Below are 7,048 nucleotides of genomic sequence, written 5' to 3' on the forward strand. Positions count from 1 at the left end.
TGAATAGTAAATTCTCATTTGTATTCATTTTTGGTGTTTAAAACAGGGTTGGCAGTTGAGATTTTAGATACAGACTTACTAAAGTTGTTTCTCTGTGCTTTCACAGAGCATGCCTTTGTTTTCCTCTACACAAAGTTGCTTCAAGAAGGGCTAAGCATTATCTTTCAGAGCAGATCTTTAGGGATTCATTATCTTGAGATTACTTTGTCACCAGGTAAGCTCCTTTTGCTAGATATGTCCAAAACTTTCTAATATCTAGAGAGAAAACATCTATTAAACAAAAGTATGTTGTTAACTCAAGTTGGAGGAGCAGGCTGCTTTTCACAGGCTCATTCAGGCCATTCCAGTAGCAGCACCAGATTCTGCGATAGTTTTGAGTTTGTCCTCAAGAATTTATAAGAAAAAGACTGGTTCAATTGAGCCAAAGAGATGGCTCAATGGTAAAGACACCTGCCTTGGATGACACACATTGTGGAAGGATGACTAGCTCTCGGACCTCTACACAAACACTATGGTGTATGTACCCCAAACTCCAGAATAAACCAATAGATAGTTTATTTATTTTTTGAATAAGAAGAATGTATAAGAAGAGATAGTTTGAGACTATTTGGTATTAATTCTTGTGTATGTTAAGTAGTGAGTAGTGGGAGTTTGTTAAGAGTCACCTAACAGGGGCCTGGAGAGATGGTAGAGTGATTAACAACTCATACTAATTTTTTCAGATGGCCAGAATTCAGTTCCTAGCACACATGATGGATTACTCACAACCACTCTGAAATTCTTGTGAATCTTATGGGTGTGGCTTCTGTGGGCATCTGTACTCATCTCCACACACCCCAGTACAGGCACAAACATACACATAATTACAGATAAACATTTAATTACTCAATCAATTAATTAATCAATTTGTTTTTTCAAGACAAGTTTTGTGTGTGTGCACATGTGTGTGTATGTGTGTGTGTATGTGTATGTATATGTGTGTATGCGTGTAGCCCTAGCTGTACTGGAACTCACTCTGTAGACCAGGCTGGCCTTGAACTCACAGATATCCATCTGCCTCTGCCTACTAAGTGCTGAATTAAATGAGTATACTACCACTACCAGTCACAAATAAATATTTTTAAAACAGGAAGCAATGTAGCAGGCTCAGTTTCTAGTTACTAGGGTTGTCTAGCAACACAGTAAGTGATCCCATTTGACTGTCCTTGTTCCATATGGTTCCAATCTAATGCGAGAATTTTTTTTTTGTGGAGGTTGCCAGCATCATGTGATTTATAATCTCAGTTTTGATCACCAATGTTGTCACTTACCCTTCTCTTGGAAATATGTGGCATGTTTTAGGAATCCATGACCTTTGAGGAAGTGGCTGTAAAGTTCAGTATGGAGGAGTGGGCACTGCTGAGTCCTTCTCAAAAGAAGCTCTACAAAGATGTAATGTAGGAGGCATTCAGGAACTTGGCAGCCATAGGTAAGAGGTCGCTTATGATGCAACCAAGTATGATTTGCTCACTAGTTCACACCCATGCATTGTGAAATATACAGACAGAAATTTGGCCAATATACCATATTCTGTGTTTTGTTATGAAATTATTTAGTTTCATACATTTGCATAATTCTATACTAAGTCAGTTATTTTTCTGGGTCTGTGTTTTAGGAATGGCACAGGAAGACCAGAAGTATATAGTCTGAACGCCCTCCCAATTAATGTAGTCTTAGAAAACTGTCTCCAAAAATTCACATAGGTCCATATTCAGAAAATCCTCCAACTCAACATATTTTTGTATTTTAAATGTCTATAGCATTAAAGTGTTTCTGTGATACTTACCTTTTAAAGATTAATTTGATTTTATTTATTCATGTATTATCTTTGTATGTATGTATGTATTTATGTATCATCTATCTATATATTTATTAATTTATTTTGAGACAGGGTTTCTCTTTGTAGCCCTGGCTGTCCTGAAAGTTGCTCTGTAGACCAGTCTGGCCTTGAGCCCAGAGATTCTCCTCTCTCTCCTCCCAAGTGCTGGGATTAAAGGTGTGCACCAGCACCATGCTTGTTTTATTTCAGATTACATATAAATGCATGAATATATCCATGTGAGTACACAGAAGCCAGGATTGCCAGGTTCCCTTGGGCCTGGAGTATAGGCTGTTGTGAGCAGCCTGACATGAACACTAGGAACTGAATTCAGGTCCCATGGAACAGCAGTATATGCTCTCAATTGCTGAGCTATCCATCTATCCCTTTTATTGTCTTTTTGGTGATAGGTTTTTGGATTGTCTAGCTTAGCCTCAAACTGATTATGAACTTGACCTTGGCCTTAACTTCTTTATCCTTCTGTCTTCACCTCCCAAATGTTGGAAAAGGTTAGGCTTGACCACCATTGGGGCACAGATTAATATTGTGTTTCAAAAGACCTATGCACCTTAAAAAAATCAAAATGAAAGGAAAAAGAAAAAGTCTCTAGGACCATCACTATTGATAATAATTATCTGAAGCAATACTGTAGAATGTTCATATATTCATGTTTAAAATTACTATTCTATTGGAAAATAATAATAAAACTTTTCTTTTTCAGAAGTCAAATGGGAAAGAGTCTTTGTGAACACAAAGAAGATAGTCAATGTGTAAAAAATTTCAGCTGGATTCTTGATCCTAAGTATACATAATAATAATACATAATAATATACATAAGTATAAAGATATTCCTCATGAATTCAAGCCATGTGAAAGGAATATATGTAGAAATGTCTTCAATGGTCATTCATCCTTAAATGTGCCTATCAGGGTTCAAAATGGACACAAACCATATGAATGTCAGAAACATGCAAAGCGATTGTATGAATGTAAGGACTGTAGGAACAACTTGAGTCTTCTCCAGTGCCTTCTGAGGCATATGAAAACCCAACCTGAAGAGAAATGTTGCGAAATTAAGCAGTGTGCAAAAGCTCTTACTGATAATTTCTTCCAGATACATGGAAGAACTCATGCTTCAGAGAAACTAGATGTGTGCAAACAGCGTAGGGAAGAATTCAGGAACATTGCAGGTGTTGAAAGACCAATGAGAACACACAAAGGGGATGGTCCGTGTAAGTGCAAGGAGCGCTCTAAAGACTTTCCCTACTCTACTTCACTTTTTATTCATCCAAGTTCTTATATCGGAGAGAAGTTGTTTGTGTGTAAACAATGTGATAGACACTTTACTAATCCTGCTGACCTTGAATGCCATGAAAAGATGCATCATGAAGAGAGACCATATGTCTGTAAGCACTGTGAGAGAACATTTATTCATTCTGGTTCCTTGAGATGTCATGAAAGGATTCATACTGGAGAGAAGCCATATGAATGTAAGCAGTGTGGAAAAGCCTTCACTACACACACTTCCCTCCGATGCCATGAGAAAATTCACACAGGAGAAAAACCATACAAATGTAAGCAATGTGGGAAATCCTTCATGTTGTACAGATACCTGCAAAGACATGAATGAATTCACAGTGGACAGAAACCCTATGAGTGTAAGCAGTGTGATAAAGCCTTTTATGTTCACAGCGTTCTTCGGTATCATGAAAGGATCCATAGTGGAGAGAAACCCTATGACTGTAAGCACTGTGGGAAAGCATTCACTCATTCCAATTACTTGAGATGCCATGAAAGGATTCATAGTGAAGAAAAGCCCTATGTATGTAAACAATGTGGTAAAGTGTTTACTACACACAATTCCCTTTATCACCATGAAAAGACGCACAATAGAGAGAAACCCTATGTATGTAAGTAATGTGGTAAAACCTTCAGAACACAGAATTCTCTTTATCATCATGAAAGGACCCACACTGGAGAGAAACCCTATGGATGTAAACAGTGTGGGAAAGCCTTTACATTGTGCAGATCCTTACAAACACGAACAGATACCTAGCGGGGAGAAAGCCTGTGGATTTAAGCATTGTGGGAAACTCTTTTCATGCTTGAGTGAGGTTCAACGGCATGAACAAACTCACTCTGGAATAAAATCTTATGTATGTAAACAATGTGGGAAAGCTTTCTCTAAAAACAGTTACCTTCAGTACCATGAAAAGATTCACAATGGAGAGAAACCTTGTGTATGTAAGCAATGTGGAAAAGTATTTACTTTTTACAGTTCTCTTCAACGCCATGAAAGAACTCACACTGGAGAGAAACCTTATGTATGTAAGCCATGTGGGAAAGTGTTTACTTTTTCCAGTTCCCTTCAATGTCATGCAAGGATTCACAGTGGAAAGAAACTCTATGTATGTAGGCAGTGTGGCAAAGCCTTTCCTTCTATGAGTCAGGTTCAGAGATATGAGCAAACACATAATACACTTAAAGCATTTGTGTGTAGTCAGTGTGGTAAAGCCTTTACTCTCCATAGCTCCCTTCAGGACCATGAGATGGTTCATAGTGGAGAGAAACCATATGTATGCAAGCAATGTGGTAAGGCCTTCACTTACCGTAGTTCACTTTGTTATCATGAAAAGATTCACGGTGGAGAGAAACCTTACAGATGCAAGCAATGTGGGAAAGCCTTCTTGCAGTGCAGTTCCTTGCAAAGACATGAACGAATTCACTTTATGCAGAAGAGTATGAATATGAGCTAGAGAAGCCCTATAGTGCTATAAACAAAGCTTAGCTGGCAATTTTTCAGAGTATGGAAGGTCAAAATGCCCATAGAAATTCATAAAATAAAGACTCTGTCCATTAGATTTCAGAAAGGAATGAGTTGTCTGTGAGGAACTAGACTAGAGTTCTGCCCATGTCCAAAGAATTTATGTGAGGTTGAATTAAAGGACATATTTTTTTTAGAACAAGGAAATTTGAATTCAGTGTGTTATGATCATTGCTCACCACTTACCTTGTCTTGCAGAGAGAGGGGCAGAGATGGAGAGAGAGAGAGAGAGAGAGAGAGAGAGAGAGAGAGAGAGAGAGAGAGAGAGAGAGAGAGAGACAGACAGAGACAGAGACAGACAGAGACAGACAGAGAGAAAGAGAGAGACAGAGAGAGACAGAGACAGAGAGAGACAGAGAGACAGAGAGAGGGAGAGAGGGAGAGAAAGAGAGAGAGACAGAGAAAGACACAGAGAGACAGAGAGACAAAGACACACAAGATGAAAAATTGTACAGTTTATTGAGAAAACCATGTAGCAGGTTAATATTTCAGAAAAGGAATGCATCATGGTGGAGGACACTGTAATTGTTTAAAAGGCTAGCATAATTAAGAATAAACCATGAATTTTGCACTGGGACAATAGGAAGGATATTGAGGACATAACCCCACCCACTGAAGACTCCAACTTGTAAATATATGAAGTTCTGTGAAAAGAGAGTCTGAAGTGATCTCTTGCTTAAAATAATTGCCCACAGAAACATTTTTTTCTGGTTCAACCAATCAAGACACAGGCTATTATAGTTCTGCTAGAAGGGGGGCCAGTCTCCATGTTAAGCTAAGCAACAGAATGTGACATAATCCTTCATAAGGTGCTTCATAAGGTCAGGTGACATGCATCACAGTTTGATTTCCTACAAGGAAGGCAATGTATAGCACATACAAATTCCCCAAAAGGAAGCCTCATTATTGTTGCTGGGAAGCTGTGAATGTGAGCCCTGTGTGGCAGCAAAGACTCTAGAAGATGTCAGGACCATCGCTGGTCTACTGAGGAGTCAGGCAGTAGAACCAGCAATAGAAATGGAGGAGTAGGTTTACACAAGGCTAATGAATCTCAGGTGATTTCACCAGTAGCCCTAGGTGCTGCCACAGATCTTGAGGATTTGGTGATTGTCCTTCTAGGTTTCGGCTTTGCTTTTGGCACAGTCTGTCCATGCTCTATTCCCAGTGTGGAATGTAAATGTTTAATATATATCATTGTATCTTGAGTTTTATAACTTCTTTCCCCCAAGGGCTCACAGTTCCAAGATTGCCTTCAGTCTCAGAAGAGACTTTGAAGTTTTAAAGTGTTTAAAGTACTAAGACATTGGGGACTTTTGAAGTTAGAATGGGTTATTTTTGCTTTATGAGGTAGCCACAAAGCTTTTAGGGCCAGGGGTAGAACATTATAATTAAAAGGGTGCTTCTGGGAGTCAGCTTGATAAGAGGTAGACTTGGTGGTGACTGATTTTCATTGTCAATCTGACTGGGTTTGTAATCACCTAAGAAAATCACTTATGGGAAAAATCTCTGTGGCTTCTCTAGGGATATTTAGCTGATGAGGAAAAACCTGCTTTGGATTTCATTGTACCATCTCAGAACTGGGGTCTAGACTGAATAAAACTCGAGAAAGGACAGAACTGTCCCATCTCCAGCATTTGCCTTCAAGCCTTCCCTGTTACAATGAATGATTCTCCTTAAAACCAAGATAAAATAAGCATTTTTATAAGTTGCATTTGTCTGATGTTTTGTCTTAGCCTCAACAACTTTCTATACCTTGTAGCTACCATCAATATGGGCAAACCCCCTACTCGCAGTTTCCTTCATCATGAAATTTTGTTTATGACAGAAACTCCCTCTACAATGCAGATTATGTGAGAAAGCCTGTTATCCTTTTTGAGCCTTGACTGACTAAACTTACACTGGAGAAAAACTATATGGGCACAAGCAAGTGTGACATATTGTCTTGGTGTGATTTCTTTCAAAACTGAATAAACATCCACACTTGAAGGTATTTTTCAGGATAGAGTGTGGGAAATTTCAGTTTTCACAAGTCCTTTCTAGCAAACATGATATTGGTTAATGAGGTAAATGGCATCAATGTAACCTGTGGAGGGACATCTCTACTTATCTCCCATTCAGAGGTTTAAAAGAGTGAAGATAGTGGGATGGGTCAGTCTTTGCTGCCAAGCCCGATGACATGATTTGATTCCTAGGACCCATATGGGGGAAGGAAAGAACCAACTCTTGCAAGTTGTCCCTGACCTCCACACATGCACTGTGGCATGTGCATTCACCCCCCTACACATAGAAATAAATAAATAAATACATAAACATAATAAAGCAAGTAGATAAATAATACATTAAAGAAAAACTTTATAATCCCACAT

The 7,048-nt window shown here is 38.7% G+C and overlaps 1 pseudogene; it reads left to right on the plus strand.

Moving 5' to 3' along the window:
• The first annotated feature begins 1,347 nt into the window (after positions 1-1,347).
• Positions 1,348-4,614, plus strand: LOC116076505 (annotated as a pseudogene).
• The last annotated feature ends 2,434 nt before the right edge of the window (positions 4,615-7,048 follow it).

This window comes from Mastomys coucha, unplaced genomic scaffold, assembly GCF_008632895.1.
Source record: "Mastomys coucha isolate ucsf_1 unplaced genomic scaffold, UCSF_Mcou_1 pScaffold4, whole genome shotgun sequence".
Taxonomy (NCBI): Eukaryota; Metazoa; Chordata; class Mammalia; order Rodentia; family Muridae; genus Mastomys; species Mastomys coucha.